The sequence below is a fragment of the Aquila chrysaetos genome, chromosome 8, assembly GCF_900496995.4.
Source record: "Aquila chrysaetos chrysaetos chromosome 8, bAquChr1.4, whole genome shotgun sequence".
In the NCBI taxonomy this organism is placed as follows: domain Eukaryota; kingdom Metazoa; phylum Chordata; class Aves; order Accipitriformes; family Accipitridae; genus Aquila; species Aquila chrysaetos.
In genome coordinates, this window is record NC_044011.1 from 4,508,164 (window position 1) to 4,528,449 (window position 20,286).

The following is a 20,286-nucleotide window of genomic DNA, read 5'->3' on the forward strand; positions in this document are numbered from 1 at the left end:
TTAAAATCATCTCTGGGCAGTGGAATACAAGATACCAATGCAAGCCAGTGGGACTGCCCACATTGGTCTGAACCACTGGTCCCCCTAGTCTGCATCCCTTCTCCGAAAACAATCATAATTTTAGGCAGTACGTGGTCAGTCAAGTTATCCTACTAATGGGGAACTGCTTCTTGACCCCCACCAAAAGTAACCTGCACTGGACCTTCACAATCCTCCTTCAGGAACAGCTCCCTGTCTCTGGGCTGGTCCCCACTTGTCGCGATTCTGTTCCAGCTGGAATTTCTTATTTCTAGACAGGCAGCAGGCAAACAGCAGGGAAAGGCAAGTGTGAGAGCACTTCCCCCTGCTGAGCAGCCTGTCTGCAAAGAGAAATCCTTTACCTCTGTAATCACTGATTTTACAGTTGGAGAAATAAAGAGGTGGCTTGACCCACCTGAGAAAACCCATCAAGCCGGGTCATACAGTCCTGCCTGCAGTGGGGAAAAACCCAAACCAAGTCCCAAACGACACCCACCTCCTTCTTCCTGCCCTGGCAGTCTTGGCTGAGGGCAATGAAAGAGTTAAACAAGATGAGACAGACAAACAGATTAGGGGGGAGGGAGGATCCCAACCTGAGCCTGGCACCAGATGTACTGGAGCGCGTGCACCAAACATACACAGTATTTAATAATTCCTGAGAATTGCCATGGTAATGAAGCACAGAGTCAGGTTGTTATGGTAACAGCTTTTTTTTTAGGCAGGGAGGCATTACCCAGGTTGTAACCTCAATCCAGACTGAACACATTTCTGAGAGCACAAAAAATAAAAAAGAAGTAAAATAAAATCAAATTAGGTAAGTAGCAGTTTCCTGTCTCTTGTCTGGCAGTTCTGGGCTTGTTCTGTAGGTAAGTGAAGGGAACCAGGTTGTTCCAGACACACATTGCCCTGGAAAACCTGGGGAATGGCTGGAGTGGATCTCTGCAGGTTTGAAACCGAGTGCTGATGGGGGTGAGGGGCTGGACCCCTCTCATGGGTGGGTCTGGGATGCTCCGCCACCACCTGGTTTCCCTGCCAGACCTCTGGCCTGGCTTCAGGCACGTCCCCAGCTGGCTAACACGAAGGACACGTGCGTCTCTCCAAGTACGTATGCTCAAGAGAGCAGTCATGGACAAGCCCTCATCCCAGCTGAGCCCACAGAAGGATGCTGTGATCCCAGTTCGCAGCCTGCTTACAGTTACCTGCATCCCAAGCGATGAAGGTCCCAAAGCTGGTCTCCAAGATGAGGCAGGCAGTTTGGGGGCTGGAAAAGAGGTAACAGACCACTTTTCCTAAAGCCACATGACAGACCTAAGAAGAAAACACAGGTCTTCTGAGCTCTGGCAAGGTCTCCAGGCTGCTGTGCTCCCCAAAGGGGGACCATTGAGCAAGAATGGAAATCTCCTGTGTCTCCCTCCTGCCCTCCCATCAGTGGGCAAAAAGCCACTTCCATCTCCCCTCCCAAGCCAGCCCTCAAGCAAGAGTGTCAGGTTTGTCCAGCTGATCCTCATATTGAATTTAGTGCTGGTTAAATCAGCAGCTTTGTGAGCCTATTCTCTATTAAGGAAGCTGAGGCAGTGCATGTAGGGGTTCACTTAGCAGGGAGATGGCTTGAAATACGCAGTGCAATTACTCAGGAACATCGCTCCATAAATCCCCACTGCAGCTCAGTATGGTTCTCTTGTATTGGCTGTGTGAGAGCCATTAGCCTCCAGATAAAGCCTCTGTAGTCCAGCTCTGCCAGAGATGGACAAGTTGATGCCATGAGTCAGGTACTCAAAGGAGAACTGAAGCCAAACGATGACAGAATTCAAGAGTCAGCATTGTCTCACAGCTTCAGAGACTTGCCTACCAGTTTCTCTGTTTGAAAGGGAAATGTTTCCCGGTTTCTGTGTCTTCCCAGCTGCTTTGCTGCTGTGGCTGCTGATGGCATTTTGGCCTGGAATTCCTCAGATCCCCCATTCTGCCCTGGCCCCATGCTTGAGCCTGCCTGGAGTTGCTAGCCTGGCACAGGGCTTGCTCCCTCCTGAGGTGTGCAGAGCACCTGGCACCCACCACAAAACCTGGGGCACAGAAAGCTCACTTCTAAATAAATGTGGGTTGTCCCTCTTGCTCTTTGCCAAATCAGAGCTGTTATGGGATTGTGTGAGCATTTAGAGTCCTCGGTATAAAACACGGATCTTACAGCTCCATCTGTACTAGGAAAATGAACAGCACCAGGAACGTTCCTGGGCACTGGAATTTGACCGATGATACTGTTAACTTGTGAGAATGGTTCTTGGCAAGGTTCAGACCTGTGCCAACAACCTGACCTGAACAGTCCCTAGGCAGTGGCAAAATGACAGTTAAGACTACGGTGCATTCAAGGACATTGCTTTGGACTGTGCTGTCTGAGCAGAGTGAGTATCTCACTAGATCTGATGGATTTACATGCAAGCATAGATGTCTTTAAAGCAGTTGTTTGGCTTTCTGAATCCAACTTGGTTTTCTCAAGTATGAATGAGGGACTGGAAACCCCTGGTTTTAGTCCTGGAGAATATGTCTTTGGAAAAACAGTGAACACAGGGAAGCACAAAACATCCTCAACAGCCTTGACAACTGCCTGTTGCATGGTATTGGATACCTCTTTGGGTTCACACTAGTTCCCCCATTAAGATGACTTAGCCAACCAATTCCCCAGCAGTCTGGTCAAGTTTGTGCTCCTGTGATTTTAGAGACAGGCAATTTCTTGGACTTGTTTGTTTCATGAGTACATGGTTATGGAATATTCAGTTAAGAGAAAATCAGAATGCTGCCAACAATCAGTACGGTTTGGCACATCCCCGAAGATATCGCTGTCAACATGCTGGAAAGTGGTGGGGGCACTGGCAACGCTCAAAGACATGAACATGTATCCAAAGTGACTGTCTCTGATCTGAAAAACGCTGCTCATCTACATGTATTTTAGGTTGTAAGTATAACAGAAGTCTAGCTTCAGAGATGCCTTTGCCTCTCATCCTTCCCAGAAGCTCATTAGTGTGGATGATGTTTTCACATCATTAATTTAAGGCAGGTTAATCAACAACAAAGCAAAAATGTCTTTTTAATGACGAAGATTTTAGCACAGTAGTGCAAGAAGCTGAGAGATGGGTCTGCGTGGCAATCCTGGCTGCAGGTCACAGATGACTTCAAGGTGAAGGCAGCAGTTTTGGCACTTTGTCAGCCTGTGGTATTCAGCTGGTCAGGATCATGAGTCCTGGCCGTGGCAAAGTGCTCTCTGTTAGGGCGCAGTCAGGCAGCAGCTATTAAATCAAACATGTTTGCTCTTTTTGAGTTAATGAGACCTGTCTGAACATTGCTTCTCAGATGAATGGGTTTCTCCTGCCCCAGTGACCACCTTTGAAGATACCACCTCTGCAGGTAGATTTAATCTCCTAGCAAGGAGCTGTGAGATTAGAGGACACAGCATCAGAATCCCTTGTCAGATATGCCTTTTCTTTCCCTGTGGGCTGACTGGCTCTTTATGATTTATGCAGCACCAGCTGTGCCTTACTGATACGTGCCTTTGGTGAACACCACCACTTTTGGGTTTGCTCTGAGTGACTCTAGGGGGAAAGGAGACAAGATCCATCCTTCCTGTGATGCTCCAGTTCTTCTGAAAGGGTCCAGTACTGTGAGGACGAGTTATCACCTCATTCTCACTGTGGATGTGACACTGGAAGTGGAGATGATCAAGGCAATAATCAAGAAAAGGCAGGAGAAACATCTACCCTGTGGCAGCAAGCAACTAGAGTGACCTTTCTGGAAAAGGGGCTGGAACTGCAGAGCTACACAACTCTGATTCTTCATTAAAGAGACAGTTTTGTTACCTTAGCGTGTCTGTTGGTGTTGTTCAAGGCTGGTACACAAGCATGAGAGTGAGGATGGATGCAGGTGCTTGTGCAGAACACTGCACCTTCCAGGAAAACAAGGTGTGCATGAAAGCAAGCTCAGGGCACTGTTCCCTTTCCATGACAGCTGCCTGGCTGTTGCTGGATGCTGGCGCTCTGCCCGGGCATGGCTCAGGCTTTCATGCACGTGGGGTTAAATCCAGAGTCATCCTTTCTGGCAGGACCCACAAGTGTTCACATCTTACAGGTTTCTGTGCAGCTGTGCATACTCCCCTCTTGCCTCACTGAGTCCCAAAATGGAGGTTTAATAGGACAAGACAGCTGAAGAAACAGGCAAAATGTAATTAGGCTTTAATTAGCTAAGTTCGTTCTCTCAGATAATTGAAAATCAGACTAATTGGTTGCAATGAATTCCCAGTACAGACAGCCATCCAGCTTGGTGTGTGCTATGCCAGCTGCCACACTACTGCAAAAGGACCAGCCTGGAAATTGAACACTACTACCCACTGACCTGCAATACTCTGCAAGGCCCAGTTCTTCATCTCCAGGGAGATGTTAAAACCCCTAAACCCCCCAGACTGCAGTGAGGGTGGTTTAGTGACCCATGTACACAGCAAGGCTCATTGTTCTCCATCCCACACTTCACAAACCAGGGAGCCAGCGGGCCACTAAACCTCCCGCGCCCATGCAGGAGCATGCCAACGATCCTAGTGTGACAGGACTTGCCCTGGGCCATTTGCAGCATGCCAGAGGGTTACAGCTGGAAAGGACAACAGGTTTAATCTGCACTTACCTCCATCATGATTACAGCATGCAAGCAGTTGGCTGGCCTCAAAGACTGGCTGTGTATGGTCAGTGCTGAATCAACTGTGCTGGTTGCCCCTTCTCCTGTCTTTGCTGCTCAGTCTGTCTCAGGTGGTGGGTTTCCAGAAGCTCTGTTTCATGATCAGGTCTACCCTGGGCTGATAGAAACCTCCAGGGTACAAGCTGGAGTTGACAGTGACACTTCTAGATCTGCCTTGGCCATGCTTTCTCATAGAAACCCAGAGATTTAATAGCCGCTGGTTGTACTGGAGCTCCCTTCTACTAGGACAAAACTGAATGTCTCCACCACGAATGTGACAAGGCAAAGTGAAGCAATCATTCTGGCTGAGGAGCTTCAGGAAATAGGCTGCTTTACCCAGGTGCACACAATTTTTCTAGCAAGTCCCTTGTGAGACTACACATCCCTGTTTCATGGAGCAAAGACTTTGTATTTGGTACAGATAGCAGTTTCCCAGTGACCAGGGATGGTTCAGAGAGGTTGCACAGGTAGGAACAAACATGATGTTGTTCTTTTCATCACAGCGCTTGAAGGATCATGCCTAGAAAAATGCTGGACTTACTCTGCATCCTTGGCTCAGGTTCCCCTTCTCTCTCCCTGCTAGGCAGCGTGCTGTGTGCCAGGTGGCTGCATTTCATTATGGAGTTTATAAAGTGCCTGGGGAAACAAGGCATGGGGGGATGAAAAATTACGCACACATTTCACTCAGCGCTGACTGTTTGTCATCTCGTTGTACAGAAATGTAATAAACACTGGGGTGAGCAGGGGGTGCAAGAAGGGAGGTACTAATCACATTTGCACCATTCCTGTAGTTTGTGGCTTTTTTTCACACTTCCATCTGCCTGGGCTGTATCACTAGGGATATTTCTTTAGCTTTGGGGTTAAAACCATTTTCAGCTTTACATGCTTCCCAAATAAATGGGAACAAAAAGGAAAAAAGGCAGCTCTGTGGTGGCAGGGAGTTCTGGATGTTGCTACAATATCAAGTCAAGACCTGACATCTTATTTTTCCCTTGGGCTGAAAAGCAATTCCAAAGTACTCCTCTGCACTGACCACATTTCACAGTGGTACAAACGGCTCTGCCCACTCCTATCCTCTTGTGTTTGAGGTGCTGATTTCAAAGCACTTTGCACAAAGCACTGCTGGATGAGCCACAACAAACCCAGCTCCTTCTCCTTGGCTCTAGGTGAAGCAGCAAAGGCTGATGGGAGAGAGGAGTTGGTAAGAACCTCGGCTGCTTAGGAATTTGCCACATGCATAGTTACTTTAAATGGCTCAGGCCTGCTGCCTGCAGGTGTCTTATTTCAGGGCTTTAGGATGACTAAGAGCTCCATTATTCTCTGCAAGGTATATACCAGGTTAGCCTTTAACAGGCAGGAGGGAACAACACCTGGCAACAAAACACAAAGAAACACAGCTGGCCATTTGGATGCACTGGGCCAAAGTCCCTTTTTATAGCTCCCTCCTCATGTGTAGGGGGTTGTGGGATGAAGAACTCAAAGAACAGCAATGCCAAAGCTCAGCATCAGCACTCCCCTCTTTGTTATGGTAGAAATGCCCAGCTGAGCCTCACAGTTATGGCTGTTTCTGGAGGAGGGGATTGTTTAGGACTGTGCTTTTATGTGCTAAAGCTTGTGGCAGCTACAGCTTAGAGCATCCCCAGCTCCTTGCATCCTTGCTGTCTCTTCGTGCCTCCCCACTTCACACATAGGGGAGTCATGCTGTGAACCAGATCAGGGAACCTGAAAAAAACCCATAGTAAACTAACACTAAACATAGGTTTCCATGTTGGTCAGTTCATTCTCTGGTTCACCCTGCAGACCCCAGGCAACACTGCTGGCACAACTAACAGGAACTGTGTACTGCTACAGGAAAGAGGAGGGAAAGGCTGTCACATTGTGAAAGGTATTTCTCAAGCTCCCCAAAAAACAGCTTTAGAAGAGTTCTCCCTCAGCTTTGGATCCACTAAAACCCTAGGACCATTCCTGTACAGCTGCTCCCCAGCTCATTGTCCCCCATCCACAATTTGTGTAGCTGATGATCAATGCAGGTTTGCAGAACTGTGCATTTGTTCCTACTGAACCCCATCACAGGTGTGATTTCAGTGCCATTTCTCTGTTTTACCAGGCTCCTTTCAAACTCTCGTCTTGCATTACTCACACCTTTCTTCCCAGTGTGCAAATGTATTACATATCCTGGTGTCCTTGTTCAAGGCACCAGAGTCCTTGTGCAGAAGCCCCTTGTCTTCTGGGAGCTTCTCCCTTGCTTTTTCTTTTCTGGCTGTGATGAGGCACTTCGGGAAAACGGAGGTAACATGCCACCAAGTCTGCCATCTGCAACAGTAATAAATGCCTTGCCCAAAGTAACTTACATGGGACCTGTTGCTCCCTTACTCAACATCAAGTCTTCGCTGTAGATCAGTTCACTGCAGTGGAGCTGGGAAGTTTTACTCCCACTTTGAATTTGGATCACAATGCAGAGATGGTGGGAGTATGTGGCATTGGCTTCCTGCTGACGGGTAATTTTGGAGCTTGGGAAATAAACAGAAAGAGACAAAACATTAAAATCTCGTGATAAAACTTGGCTTGCTTTGCCTTAGTCCAGCTGCCACATGTCATTTCCATTTCTCAGGCTTTTCCTCCCTTCTTTTAGTCTCCATTTATTGCAATGTGACAATAAAATAACTTTTTATTACAAAATTGGCTCTTGTCACTTTGCCTATGTCAAAATGTCTAACCTCCTCTTCTTGCCCCTCCCCCATTTTTCTTCCCCATTTTCTTTCAAATTTAGTCCCTTTGCCCAGCTGGGACAATCTCCCTGTGAATCCAGGCTACTCCAAGGAAATGACTCCACTTAAAAATATCCTAGAGCAACCAATTCTAAGCCATTCTTGTCATGGTTTGCTTTGTGTGGGTCTCCTGCAAGTTATTTCCTCCTGAAATCCCAAGCTCAATGTAAAAGATTTACCTGTCTTTTTAATCAAGGAATAATTTCAGCTGGGTAATGAATTGCCTGAGAAATGAATACGGAAGGAGCTGAAGTCCTCCAACAGAACAACCTCCAGTTTTGCGCTATTAATGCTCCTTATGAAATCTGTCAAAACTCTGCCAGCCTTCGCTGTGTCTGCTCTGGGGTCTCTGCCTCGTGATTAGGAAAATGAGAAGACAGTGGGGGAAGTGTACCCAGAGCAGGGCTTGAGGAAAACATCTCCTGAAGGCCAGAGAGCTCTGTCATGGCTGCTATATTCAAGCTGAACACAGGGAGCCCATTGTGCTCTGCTGGGGTTGAAACTGGCCCTGAGCACCTCACTGCTTTGTCTGCAGGCTGCCACAAACCCACCGAGCTGCTGAGAACAGGCTCTGAGTATGCACAGTCCCTTGTGTGAAGCCCTGCATAGCTAAATCAGGTCCTGCACTGACTGCACGCTTACACCAGCTGAAATTGCAAATTCACGATCGCACACCAGTGCAGACAGCCACCAGAGAAAGGAGTTCCCTCCTCCCATCCCCTCTCCTGTGCCCACCAGTGAGGCAGATCAGGGAGCTGATCTGGCTGAATATTGGGGTTTTTTTGTCCTGAGTTCTCTGGATCAGCTCCCTGGCCCGACTCACAGCGAGGATCCATTTGCTGCCAGTGCCATCACAGGGGAGACAAGTGGGAATGTGGGATCCTCCATCTGGCAGTGGCGTACATCTCCCTGACCACAGCCACAAGATCACGGCCAAATCTTCAGACAAATCAGCTCTCCATTGTGAAGGTCAGTGAGGCAGAGGGAGGAGCCCTGCAGCTGGAGACACTTAACAGGGAGCAGCAAAGATGCTGGTGGACACTCCTGCAGTGACTGAACCCCACTGGTGGCTCGGGGTACACAGGGTGCTGTGTCCTATCCCAGCAATAAAGCCAGCGGTCCCGACGCTGAACGCTGCCTGCCTGCTCGCTACGTGCGATCTACCGTCCCGCTCCTGCTGGATGCTGATGAACCAAAATAACTCCCTGTTTTTCCCAGCCAGCGCTGAGCTGGGATGTGTTTGGGAAGGCGACTGCGACACTGTGACAGATGGCCAAGAAAGCAAATGCTGTTTTTTATGTCACCTCCGTGTTTCCTCCTCTGCTGTCTCCTGCGCTGGAGGCGGTGTTTGGAGATGGTGTGTGCTGCCAGCACACGGCTGGCGCCAGAGCTGAGGAGACAGCAGAAGGTTGGAGCAAGGTGCTGGCTATCTCGCACATATTTTCCCCCCGGCTCTCTCATGCTTTGTGACCTACATCAAGGCCTTCTCCTACAGGAATTTGTGCCAAAGATGGGGCTTAGAAGTGGACTGGTGCTTGAAGTAGAGTGTTTGCTTTTGCAGAGGCACTGAACGGCCCCCCACAACCTGCCTGCAATGACTGCTGGCCTAGTCTGTTTTCTTTTGTCCTGAAGAGCCAGACAGGGCAGGAAAACTAGGCCAGGGTCTCTTTCTGCCAGCTAGTGTCCAATACTGGCTCTTCTTACAGACCCAGCACTAACTGCGCATAGAGGACCCTGGGCAAGCCAAAGCTTTGATAAAAGCCAGTTTCTGAAACTCCATGATGTGCCACTGCCTCGCCTCTGTCTTTGCGCATGTCAGTTGGTATCTTTGGGCAAGGGACCACTCACCTCCCCTCCTGGGGCACAAACATCATGGCAGTGTTCAAGGAGGGCTGGGCTAGTGAGAGATTGAGCCCTAGATCCCCGACATACAGTGGAAATTCAGCAGGGAGAGAAGCACACTTAAGCAAGAGAAGGGGAGCACCGAGAAGCTGGTGACTGTAAACTGCTGTCACTTGGGTTATACCTTGGAGGAAGCAGGAATGGCCCTGTGCAGGGACACAGGCATGAACTACACCAGCCCGTGCAGGTGGCTGCTGCTCCGAGCTGCGGGCTCTGTTTCCATGGCAGGAGAGAGCCGCTTCTGCTGTACTGCTCGGCTGCCAGGACGCCAGCTCCTTTCGCAGCCTGCCTGGTGCGGAAGGAGTGACTGACATCTCTGTTTGGCACAGCGTCTAACTGCCTCCTGCTTCTGCCTTGTTGCACTTGGCAATTCTCCCCCTTCTCCCTCTGTTTTTCCACTAGGAGATCTCACACTCCCCTGCCTTGGCAGCGGGTAGACAGACGAGAAGGGGTGGACAGATATATGGACTCAGAACGGCTCAGCAATGGCTCTCCTGTCTCTCCCTGCCTGCGATGGAAGTCTCCCCTGAATTCAAGGATCCCTGAATTCAAAGATCTGGCATTGAGCAGTGGGGATCACTGGTGTTTAAGGCAGCCAGAGACTCTTTTCCTAAGATAGGGAAACTGAATTCAGAGAGGCTGGTGAAAAATCAATGTCACACTAGGTGACAGAGCTATGAACTGGACTCATTTCCACTGGGAGCTGGGAGCTCTCATGGGCCTGGGGAGACCCAAAGGGCTCTAAACAGCAGCTTCCAGCCTCGTGGCCCTGAGAACCAGGAGACCGCAAGTGAAGGATGAGCAGCTGGCTGCAACTCTGCTTTGCAGTCGTGTTGCGCTGGGCTCTCTGGCTCACTGCCACCTCAAAGCCCTGGGAGAGGTAACTCAAGCCCCATCTAAAGATGGTTCGGTAGAATAAAGCAAAAGAGAGAGTGGTGGGCAGATATGAAGGTGAGGGAGCAGGGCGCATACGATGACAGGAAAATTCTGCGGAGAAGAAGCACAAGGTAGGGAGAGGCAGAAAGGAGCTAGTCTGCACCCACACACCCAGGCCCAGCCCTTCCCCGCAGCAGGAGCATTGAAATGGAAATGACTTGCTATTTACAGTGCCAGCATCCTTCCTGCTCCCCCTCACGGAGCCAGACTGGGGCCCTCCCTGCCTGCCCTCCCAAGGCAGGCAGGGAGGGCCCCAGTCTGGCTCCGTGAGGGGAGCAGGAAGGATGCTGGCACGCTGTGCCACAGATGTACGTGTGTGGGTGTGGGGGTGTGTGTGAGAGAGAGAAAACAGGGATGCTGTGAGGCTTAAGAATGCTGTGGGGAGCAGGCTCAGCTCCCTCATTCTCTCTGGACAGCACAAAACCTGTAACGGTGAAAAGGAGCAGCATGCTCATGATTAAACACATTCTGCCCTCACCATCTCCCTGTGCCACTCCATAGCCATCCAGGGGCTTAGAAACAAGGCAAGGTGGGAGACACAGGGGCTGGGCAGAGCCACGGTTTCCTCCAAGTGGCAGAACAGGCCAGGGGGTATTTCAAACCTCCCTAGAAGTCCCTGGTCATTATTCTGCAGCATTATTCTGCTATGCAGGGAGACACATGCGTGGGAGCACGTAAAAGCAATGCCAGCCCATGACTTGGCTTCATTGACCCACAGAGGTAGCATTGGCAGCGGAAGAGAATCTTGATCCCATGCTGCTCACTGCTGCGGCTGCACTCGCCTGGCCCCAGGGGAATTAGTGTTGTAAGAGCCAGGCACCACTCCAGTTCCTCGGGGCCAGCATCTGCTGACAGGTGCCAGTGAGCAAGAGCTGAGGCTGAGCTGTGCCTGGAGCCAGCACCCTCTCTCTGAGCTGCCAAGCAACACTTGTGGTTGTGGAGACCTCCCACCGCTCAGTGGGCCCCTCGGCCCACGCTTTCCTGGAGTGTGGAGCAATGTCAAGGTCAGGCTTGTCACAAGGATGTGCCCCCAGTGCTCAGCGGAGAGAAGATGATGGGTCCTTTGAGAGCACAGCTGTGAGGACACAGAGCTTCAGTACAGCACCCGGGTCTTCATCTCTCTTCACTCTGCCACACACCAAGGGCAACTGTCCCAGACCTGGAAAAAGGTCTGTAAAGACACAGAGAAAATCTGCGAGGGCTGGCCTGTGACTCTGGTGACCCGTGCGGTGGTGGGATTAAGCCCACCTTGCAGAGCTCTGAGCTGCAGAGGTCCTTTATATTTCCCATTCTTTGCCTTCATCAGGTCTACTCTGAGTAGCACTTCCACAGCACAGGTCTTTGATGTGGCACTCTGCAGACTAGATGATGTTAACTGTCCCCTGGGATGGGGCTGTGGCTGGCAGCAAAGCAGCTGTGAAGTCAATTAAGCAGAAAGCTCCTCCAACTACTCCAGGTCCCTCCCTCTCTGCTCTTTCCTACTAGAAACAGGGGTGGAGGCAGAAGGAAGGAAGCCAAGAACTCTAATACTGGCATTGCCTCCCTGGGCAAAGCATGAGAGCAGCCTCATACAAGTCCTTTTGGAAAAAACAATAGAAGCAGTGACGCTACGGACCTGGGAAGTAAGAGGTTTTTCAGTCAGGTATTTGGTTCCCTACATGGCACAGCCCAACCATCTCCCTAGTCTTATTCTTCCCTTCCTATGCACTCCCAAGCATTCACACCAAACAAAATGGCTCATACCAGCGCTAGCCCAGTTCCCAGCCTGGAGACCTGTGGGCTGTTCTCTAGTTGGGCTGTCTCAGGCCAAATGGCCAGAGGTCAGAGGCTGGCTGGTAGGCAGTAAGTGTGCTTAGCATGATAGCTGGTGGGGCTCACCAGATAAAGCACGTCTCGGCTCAGATGATGGCAGGGCAACAATCTTTCACGCAGCTGCCTCCTGTTTCAGCAGGGCTGGCTGAGAGAGTTCCCAGTGGGTGTCTTCCTGGCTGCCCAAGGAGAGCAAGACCTGCTCAGTCCTCCCCTTCCCTCCTGCATGGTACCCACTTTCATTCAGATGCAATAGGCCAGCAGGAGTGAGGTTCAGATAGGATCAGTCAGGCACTTGCCTATTTTCCAGCTCTCCCTGGCCTTTCTGAAAGAGCTGCCGCCTACACGGCTCCCACGTTGCAGCACAGCTTGCTCCTCAGAGCTGACCACGTGAAGAGTGCAAGCCTCCACAGGAAGGGAACTGCCAATCACTTGGCCAAGGTCGGCATCTCAGGGCCTGATCCTGCAGCAGCTTGAATGAAACAGAGCCAGTTTGTTACACCAGAGCAAAGGCAGTGTAAAAAGGAAGTCATGTTTTGAAGCAATGCAGCTGTTCATCATTGCAAGGTTCTTTCATGTTTTCCTGGGGCAGCTGGAGCCCAGTCCTGGTTAAACAGTATGATGGTCCAGTGCAGAAAGAGCTCAGGATCATTTCCACCTGGCTCTGGGCTGCTTGATAACTAAGTTGTTTCAGTCAGGCAGTGTGCCTTAGTTTCCCCATCGCTAACATCAGTGATGCTCAGCTTCCGTAGAAGCACTGCAGTATGCGGTTTGCTGTGCTATAGACCTGGGTCTGATCCTGGCTGTTACTCCGTTCCCCTCATCCGTCTCTGGGCCTTAACAGACTTCTTTCTGTTTATACCATTACAAGGAAACAAAAAGTCAGGATCTTTAGTGGCTGCAATACACACTGCCTGCTCCCATGGCAAAGAAGGGGCTGCCTGTTTCCCTGTGAAAGGCTCCTGAGAAGTTAGACTTGTACCAGAGGTCTGTCAAACTGCATTTGGGATGAAGCTACAGTGAATGAGCCACCACCTGCCAGCCAGCAGCTCCATTAATGTAGGACTCCTTGCAACAGAGTGCAGGCAGGAAGGGCATAAGATGGTCCCTATATATTGGGACTTCCCACAGGAAAACAAGAGCGTACGGTGGATATTGATCTGCACACACAGAAGATCTGATGCTTCTGGGCTACCACAGGTCTTGTCAGGCACAAGCAGCCACTGTCCTGTGTGTGAATCATCCTAGAAGCCTCTGCACAGCACAGCTGTAATCCCTGTTTAAGATTACTGCTGCCTTCTCCTTGCTGTAGTATGGATTGGGCCCACAGTCCATAGAAGATGCTCTGGCTTTGCTGGCAGAGGAATGTTATTGTTTCAGCCTTTCTCTCCCATAGCAGTACAAGAAGGGATGGGGGACTGATGTGGTGTCTGTGTTGCAGCTTCTAACAGAATTAAAAGGAATAAAAGATCAGAAGTGTGGAACAGCTCCTCTACGGGATGGCCTAACCCAGAAATCTTTGGCCCCGAGGAGAGTTCAGTGACAGGTTTGCAAGACCTTCAGACAGTGACTGGGGAGCAAATACCACTCATTCCTTACTCTTCAAGAACTAGAAAGGCAGAACTCAAAAGAAATGAAAAATCAGCAGGTGCAAAAGAAATACATGACAGTGCTTTTTGCACACTGCAAGCTTCAGTTTTTTTCTCAGGAGCCACAGCCACCAACAGGCTTGGCATGGGGCGAGATGCACTCGTGGAAATCTCACCAGGACTTTAAGCCATAAAACAATCCCTAATCTGCTCTTGGTGAAGAAACATGTATGAGCAGAGCCAGACTGTCTATCTCTGCCCTGTTACTCACATGCTTCAAGAAACAGCACTGCCTGCAGGCAGCTACCAAGCCACATGCCCTTTGGTCTGACCCAGCATGCCTGTTCTCACCCCCTGCATGCTGCTCGGCCCCATGGCTGGGAAGAAGAGACAAATTCCATGCCTGCCTGCCTGCCTGCCTTGGCTGACGCAGGGCAGGCTCAGTGTTATTTCGGGACAAGATTTCCATGAATAACTCCCCTCATCTGCCAAACCTAAATTAAAATTTGCTGCCAACAGTCATGAGCCCTCCCCCCCATTCCTCCCTCTCTTCTTTTCTTTTTGGGTTTTTTTTTTTTTGACAATTTCCTGCATTAAGATAAACCAGTGATAAATCCAGATTGTGCATTAAACACTGGCCCACGCGGTCTGGGAAACAAAGAGCATGAAGGAACACTGCGATTCAAACTGTTGCTAGCCAATACGCATTTGGGCATGTCAGCTTTTAAAGGATTTTCTCAGAACAATTCTTTCAGATTTCCTAATGAGTCTGTAACACGAGATTCTGTGAAAAAGCACTATAGCCTGCAATCATGTGAGCCCCAGACCCAGAGAAGTCCTGGAAGGCCCGGTATTGATGCCCTTCTGTGTGAAGGCAAGAAGCCTGGTTAAGGACTGGGAAAAGCTATGGTGCGAGGCCCACAGCTCTGCGTGATGCTGTGTGATTCCTGCAGTCCACTCATCAATTTTTGGTCAGCTTTAGGAGGCTCCCAGCCTACTGTCCAGGGTAAAAGGTGCTTGCTTTCTCTAGCCATATCTGGCACTTTCTTCAGAGTGCTGGGGTGCCCAGGCAGAAAATTCCTTGCAAAAAAGGTCTAGTGTTTTATCTGACTGGGATTTCTCTTTTTTCCTGTTCTCTGGAAATCTACAGGAGTCTTGGGTGCAGTGACACAAAATCTCTTTCTTCTGCCAATGAAGGTGTTCTGCAGCCTTGGAAAAGTGAAAGGAATGGCTCGATGGGCGGCTTCCACTGAAGAATGAGGGTGGGCTCTCATCCAGCAGCCATCTCCACATGCTCACAAAAGCTAACAGTTCCCCTTCTTCCTCATGGAAGCAGCCACAGAGCAGATCAGTGTAGCGTGAAACTTTGCAGCAGCAAGGTTCAGTGTAGCTCAGGCAACCCCTTCACTCACTGAAGCACTGGTGGTAGCTTTGTGCATGAATGTGAGTGTCTGCAAACTAAAGGAGCGATTGAGAGGGCACCAGTGAGGCACACAAGTGGGGGAAGAAACCTGCTGGAAGAGAACAAAGGCATTTGTATGTGTCATGCCCGCCCCAACCCTTGGCAGCTCAGCCTGGAGGGCTGAATGTCCACAACATTCATTTCCCTTCACCTCCACCTGGTCTATTCTAGGAAAGCCTGCCTAGAATTCATTCACCCAAAGCGTCACACTTCACAGCTCCCTTCCCACGCAGAGTTCACCCAGCAGCTTGCCTCCTTGCTCTGAATAAACACTGCTTCCCTGCCTGCCTCCCCACTGCCAGGCTACACTGCAGATGGGCCCTGCCCCAAAGGCAGGCAGGGGTACCTGCCTCCCCCCGCACCCAAGGGAGCATGTGGCAGGCCTAATCCACACCACCCTGGTCTTGGGCAGCTTGTCCTGCTTCCCACCAAGGGCAGGAAGAATGGGTAGGGATAAAAGCTATACCAGAGCCTTCACTCTGTTTTTTGTTTCCAGCCAGGGCAAGCAGCAGCAGATGCTCCCAGGTGGTAACACCAAAAGGTTCAGTTCTCAGGGCCAACCTGGTGATGTGGCCCCAGTTAGATCCCAACCCACCTCTCCGAATCTCTCTGGTGTTAAGCCATGGGCAAATGCCTGTTTTGAGGACAGCAGCAGGTTTGCGGCTCTCTGGAGAAGAGTCCCAACTCCTCTCCGGCTCCTTGACGCAAAGAGGGCTGGCAGTGCCCAAAAGCCCTTGGCTGATGTAGATTTTGACCCAGTCCTTCCTACAGTAGAAACAACTGATTTTCATGAAAGCTGCCCATCAGCAGTACATCACAGCACAAGGGCAAGAGACTCGGTGAACCACCACTCTCCTCAGACATCTCCGAGACAACCACAGCCATAAGCTAAGAGCAAGTTCAGAATCTCACCTGCTTTCGGGACTCAGGCCAGCACTCATTAATGAAGGAAACGTACTGATCCAGAACACAGAACACCGTCCTACTCTGAAAGGACACGTTCAAGTAAGCAAAGACATGGTAACAGTGCTTCGACTATGAAATATGCAGAACAAGTTTTTCAGGAAATAGATCAAGGACTGCTTCTGTGGGGACTGATAACATGAGATGTGAAAACCCAGAGAAAAGCAAAGAGAGAACTGGCCACTTGGGGAATGCACACATGGAGAGCCCAGCAAGCCCAGATGCAGAAGATAACGGACTGTGATATTACTACCACTAGAACAGACTTAGATGGTGAGATCGTGAATACTTCTATCCCGTCTCAGTCTCTTGCAGGGGTAGATGGCAATACATGGAAACTCCAACAAGCCCCATGTTCAAGCCTCACAAATGGAATCATCCAACATGCTGCCTCTACCCAGGACTTCATTTATGAAAAATTCAAAGACAACCAAATTCACCATTTCACCTGCTTGTAGCAATGAGCTAAATGTCAGACTGATGGCAGGGCAGACAATGGCTTGTATCCCTATAAATCTGTTATTTTTATGTCATTTAATCCCTGTCATTTTAACCCTCTGTGCCCCGAGTATTGTCTTTCACAGTGGCCACAGGCAGATACTTGCATCACCAAGAATGACACTTCCCTCGTCTCTTCTCCCAATTATTTTCAGACTTCCTGAGCTGGCTGTAGTTTCATTGAGTAACTCTCTCCAGATTTTCCTTCCATGAATTTGCCTTGTTTCTTTTTGACTTCATATAAACTTCTACCACCCTAACAAAACAAAGACTTCCACAGGCCAACTCATACGTAAAATTTCCCAAAACGTAAATCCTCCTGTTGCCCCTCAGCTTTGGCTCCAAAGGACACTCTTCCATTGTTGCAATTTAAAAAAAAAACAAAAAAAACCCAACACACTATACTCTTGTAGATGGTCTGGCCCAGAGTTTTTGGCAGGTGCTCCCCAAGGCAGCCGTAATCACTCATTTAAATCTCATTTATTTTTATTTTAGAAAGCTCCCTAACAGCACAAAAGATTTTTTTCACGCATCTCACTGGAATTGTGTGTATATTGCCATGGCAACCATGCCAGAGATTTTTGTGGTCCCAGACCCATTTTATTGGTTATTAGATATCTGTGCAATAAAAATATATATATAGCTTTGTTCTTCCATCTGTCTGTTCCATCTGCTTATTTCCAAGTGAAATACAACCATTTGGCTCAGCCACAGCTTTCTCTCCTTCCTCATGGGATTGGCTGAAGGAAACAGAGATGCATCTGCTGGTGGTCATGGAAGTGGTGAAGGGAAGGAGGAATGAAAGACATTGCTGTGGACATGAACCTGACCATGACACACATGGAAAAGCCTATCAACTGTGATGACAACACCTGCAGGGTTAAATAAATTCTTCCTCACAGTCCAAGTCCCTGGCCACTATAGCTGGCCTGCCCATTTACCAATTATCTCCCAGATGTGAAGGGGAAGAGAAGCTCAAGAGGACTCTGGCCAACACAAACCTCATTTGCCCCTGGTGGAACTGCTGTGGCCCGGCTGCAGCTCAACCCCAGCCGGCTGGTTTCCTGTCACTAGGGAAGTTGAGTCAAACGTTATGCCAGCGGTCAGCGAACAGGAAACTCATCACAGCTCAGCTGCATCCACTAAGAGTCCTTTCTACCTTCCCAAAAGAGGAGACAAGTATCACCTCATCCCAGTATACACTGTTCCACGGAATGAGAAAACACCCATAATGAGACCTCTGTGCCAAGCTGACCATGTTCCTCCCTACAGTCATCTGCCTCAGATCGGAACCCACGCTGACAGCTATTTGACATGCCCCCATCTGAGGGACTAATTCCTTCTGGCAATGTTTGCCTTGCTTGTACACCCCCACAGCCTCTGCTGGGAGAGAGGATGTGTTTCCAGCCTCCCAGCTCCTTTACATTATTTAAGCTGTTGGTTGTTAATTATAGCACTGCATTTCAACTTGATGCTTCCCAGGGGACCAAACTACACTAACAGACTAAAAGTGGTTCCCAGTTGAATACTTTGGGAGCCTCTGCTAGAACTGAGCCTATGTCTCCATCAACCAGGGTGAGAGATTCCCTACTGCCCTGACTGCTCCCAGGAGACTGGAACTACACCTTCCACTCTAAGACCCGTATCTGCACTTTCTTACCCTACAGAATGAACATTTCCACTCACCAGATGGGAGCCATGGCTTTCTTGCAAGGGATGTCAAATTGGCCTTCAGCTTTCTCAATGTAAACGTCTCCTCGCCTGCCTCCCTGTCAGGTCTGAATCTCTCAGTGCAGACGGAAGGGGCAGGGAGGATGCACAGACTTGTCTAGTTGGGGATGCCCCAGAGTTCAAAGCACAGAGTAACCCTCACCACAGCCTCACCACTGCTCCACCCTGCTTCCACCTGACCTGCAGAGCAAGACCAGGATGACTTGGTCCCATCAGTCGAGCTCCCCATTTCTAACAGGCTAGAAAAACCCTGCTGCCCTTCTGTTGGAGCAAATCCAGTCTCTCAATCCCACAACCATGACCACCAAGCCTTGGGGACCCACACACCCCTCTCAGTGAGGAAGACATTACCAAGCAGTTGCTAAGCAAGCAGTCAGGTCAAGTGAGAAGAAGCAAATGAGAAACTGATGTGATGTTGATGCTTTCTAGCTTGTAGCAATATCCTCCAGCCAGGCTGCCCCTTCGCCTTGTGTGACCACGGAAACATCTGCTTCAAATACAGAAACAAGTGCAGCGATCAAACCATCAACTTGCTCAGGGCAAGAACATGGGAAAAAAAAAAGGTGGGGGTAGACAGTAGCATGGGGAAAGGCTTGAGGATCCTAGCTGGCCAGCTCCTGACACAAGAGCATCCATTTCCCTTGACTGTGTTAAGGGAGATGTTGCTTTGTGGGATTTGTTTCCAGAATCAGATCTAATGGCTCCAATGTGCCAGAAGAAACTCAAAAGCTGGTTGAAGAGTGCTTCAGAAAGCACCTGCTGCTTGCACCACCTTCCAGTTGTAGTCACGTGAGTCCATGTCCTGCTAGCTGAGCACCACAAAAAGCAGCATAGCCCAGCAACTAAAGCCAAGGGAGGTCCAGCTATGCACCCTCTGCCGCTCTCGACTGGTTGGAAGTGTTTTTCTCAACACCTACTGAGCAATCACCATAAGAGAGTTCACAGCATGCTTAGCAGGATACAACTCTTCCTAAACACAAGAAAAAGCAGAAAAGAGGCAATAAATGAAAAAGAAGAAAAACAGAAAGGTGAAAATTGTATTGCATTGAGCCATAACTACAGTTGAGAACAGCCTTTAGAGCAGGAGATTCAGGGCTTCTGTTCAGCTCCTATGTGCTTTGCCAAATTTGCATAAACAACCCACAGTAATTATAATTTCATCTTGAATAGGTATCATTTTAATTGTGACTGCTTTTCCTGCTCAGCGCTAATTGGAGAAATCACAAAAGAACAGCAAAGCGGGAAGGCTGTTGTTACTTCAGCCTTTCCTTCCTCCAGCCAGCTCACATGCCCCATCAGACCCCCTTTCTGGTTGACCCCCCTGAAGCTTCCTGCAATGCAAAACAAACCACACAATGCTGAAATAATTACAACCCCTAAGTGGCCGTGCAAAGAAACCAAGCACCTTCCTGCTCTGGATGACTACAGCTCTCAGCAAAGCTGCCTCAGAACATGCTCCCAACCATGGACCCACTTTAGCACTTGCTGGTGGGGTCTGCAACTTCAACTCTGTTATAAGTGGCGATGACAAATTATATGCCAGCCCGTGGACAATCCAATCAAAATTTATTGAAGCAAGCAGCAAACAGGCAAAACAGCGCTGGGCGGCCGGGGAGTCTCTGCTCTACCAACGGCGCGCCCTCAACCCCTTCAGAGTCCCCTTTTATAATCCCTTGTTGCCGGGTTAAAGCCTAGAGTCCGGGTCCACGTGGCCTTGTCTAGTATCTTCTGCGATTGCGTGCCTTGTTGCTAGGAGGTCGTGGGATGTAGGTTGTAGTCTTCTTCTGTGTTTCTTGTCATCTAGAGCATGCGTACTTTAAAATACTTCCTCATTAGGCATTGAAAGCTGATATATCTTGTTCACTTAGCAGGACCTTGCAGTTACAAAGTTTCCAACTAC

General features: G+C 49.4%; 1 long non-coding RNA gene across 2 annotated transcripts; it reads right to left on the minus strand.

Moving 5' to 3' along the window:
* Positions 1–800: 800 nt before the first annotated feature.
* LOC121233489 lies at positions 801–18,866 on the minus strand. 2 transcript variants are annotated; one of them, XR_005933024.1, is made up of 6 exons: positions 18,342–18,866; positions 7,080–7,238; positions 4,678–5,364; positions 3,864–4,205; positions 1,677–3,709; positions 801–1,326 (listed from the first exon to the last, which is right to left on the minus strand). It is a non-coding gene; the product is annotated as an uncharacterized LOC121233489 (long non-coding RNA). The 2 variants fall into 2 exon arrangements; XR_005933023.1 differs by lacking the exon at positions 1,677–3,709.
* Positions 18,867–20,286: the final 1,420 nt, after the last annotated feature.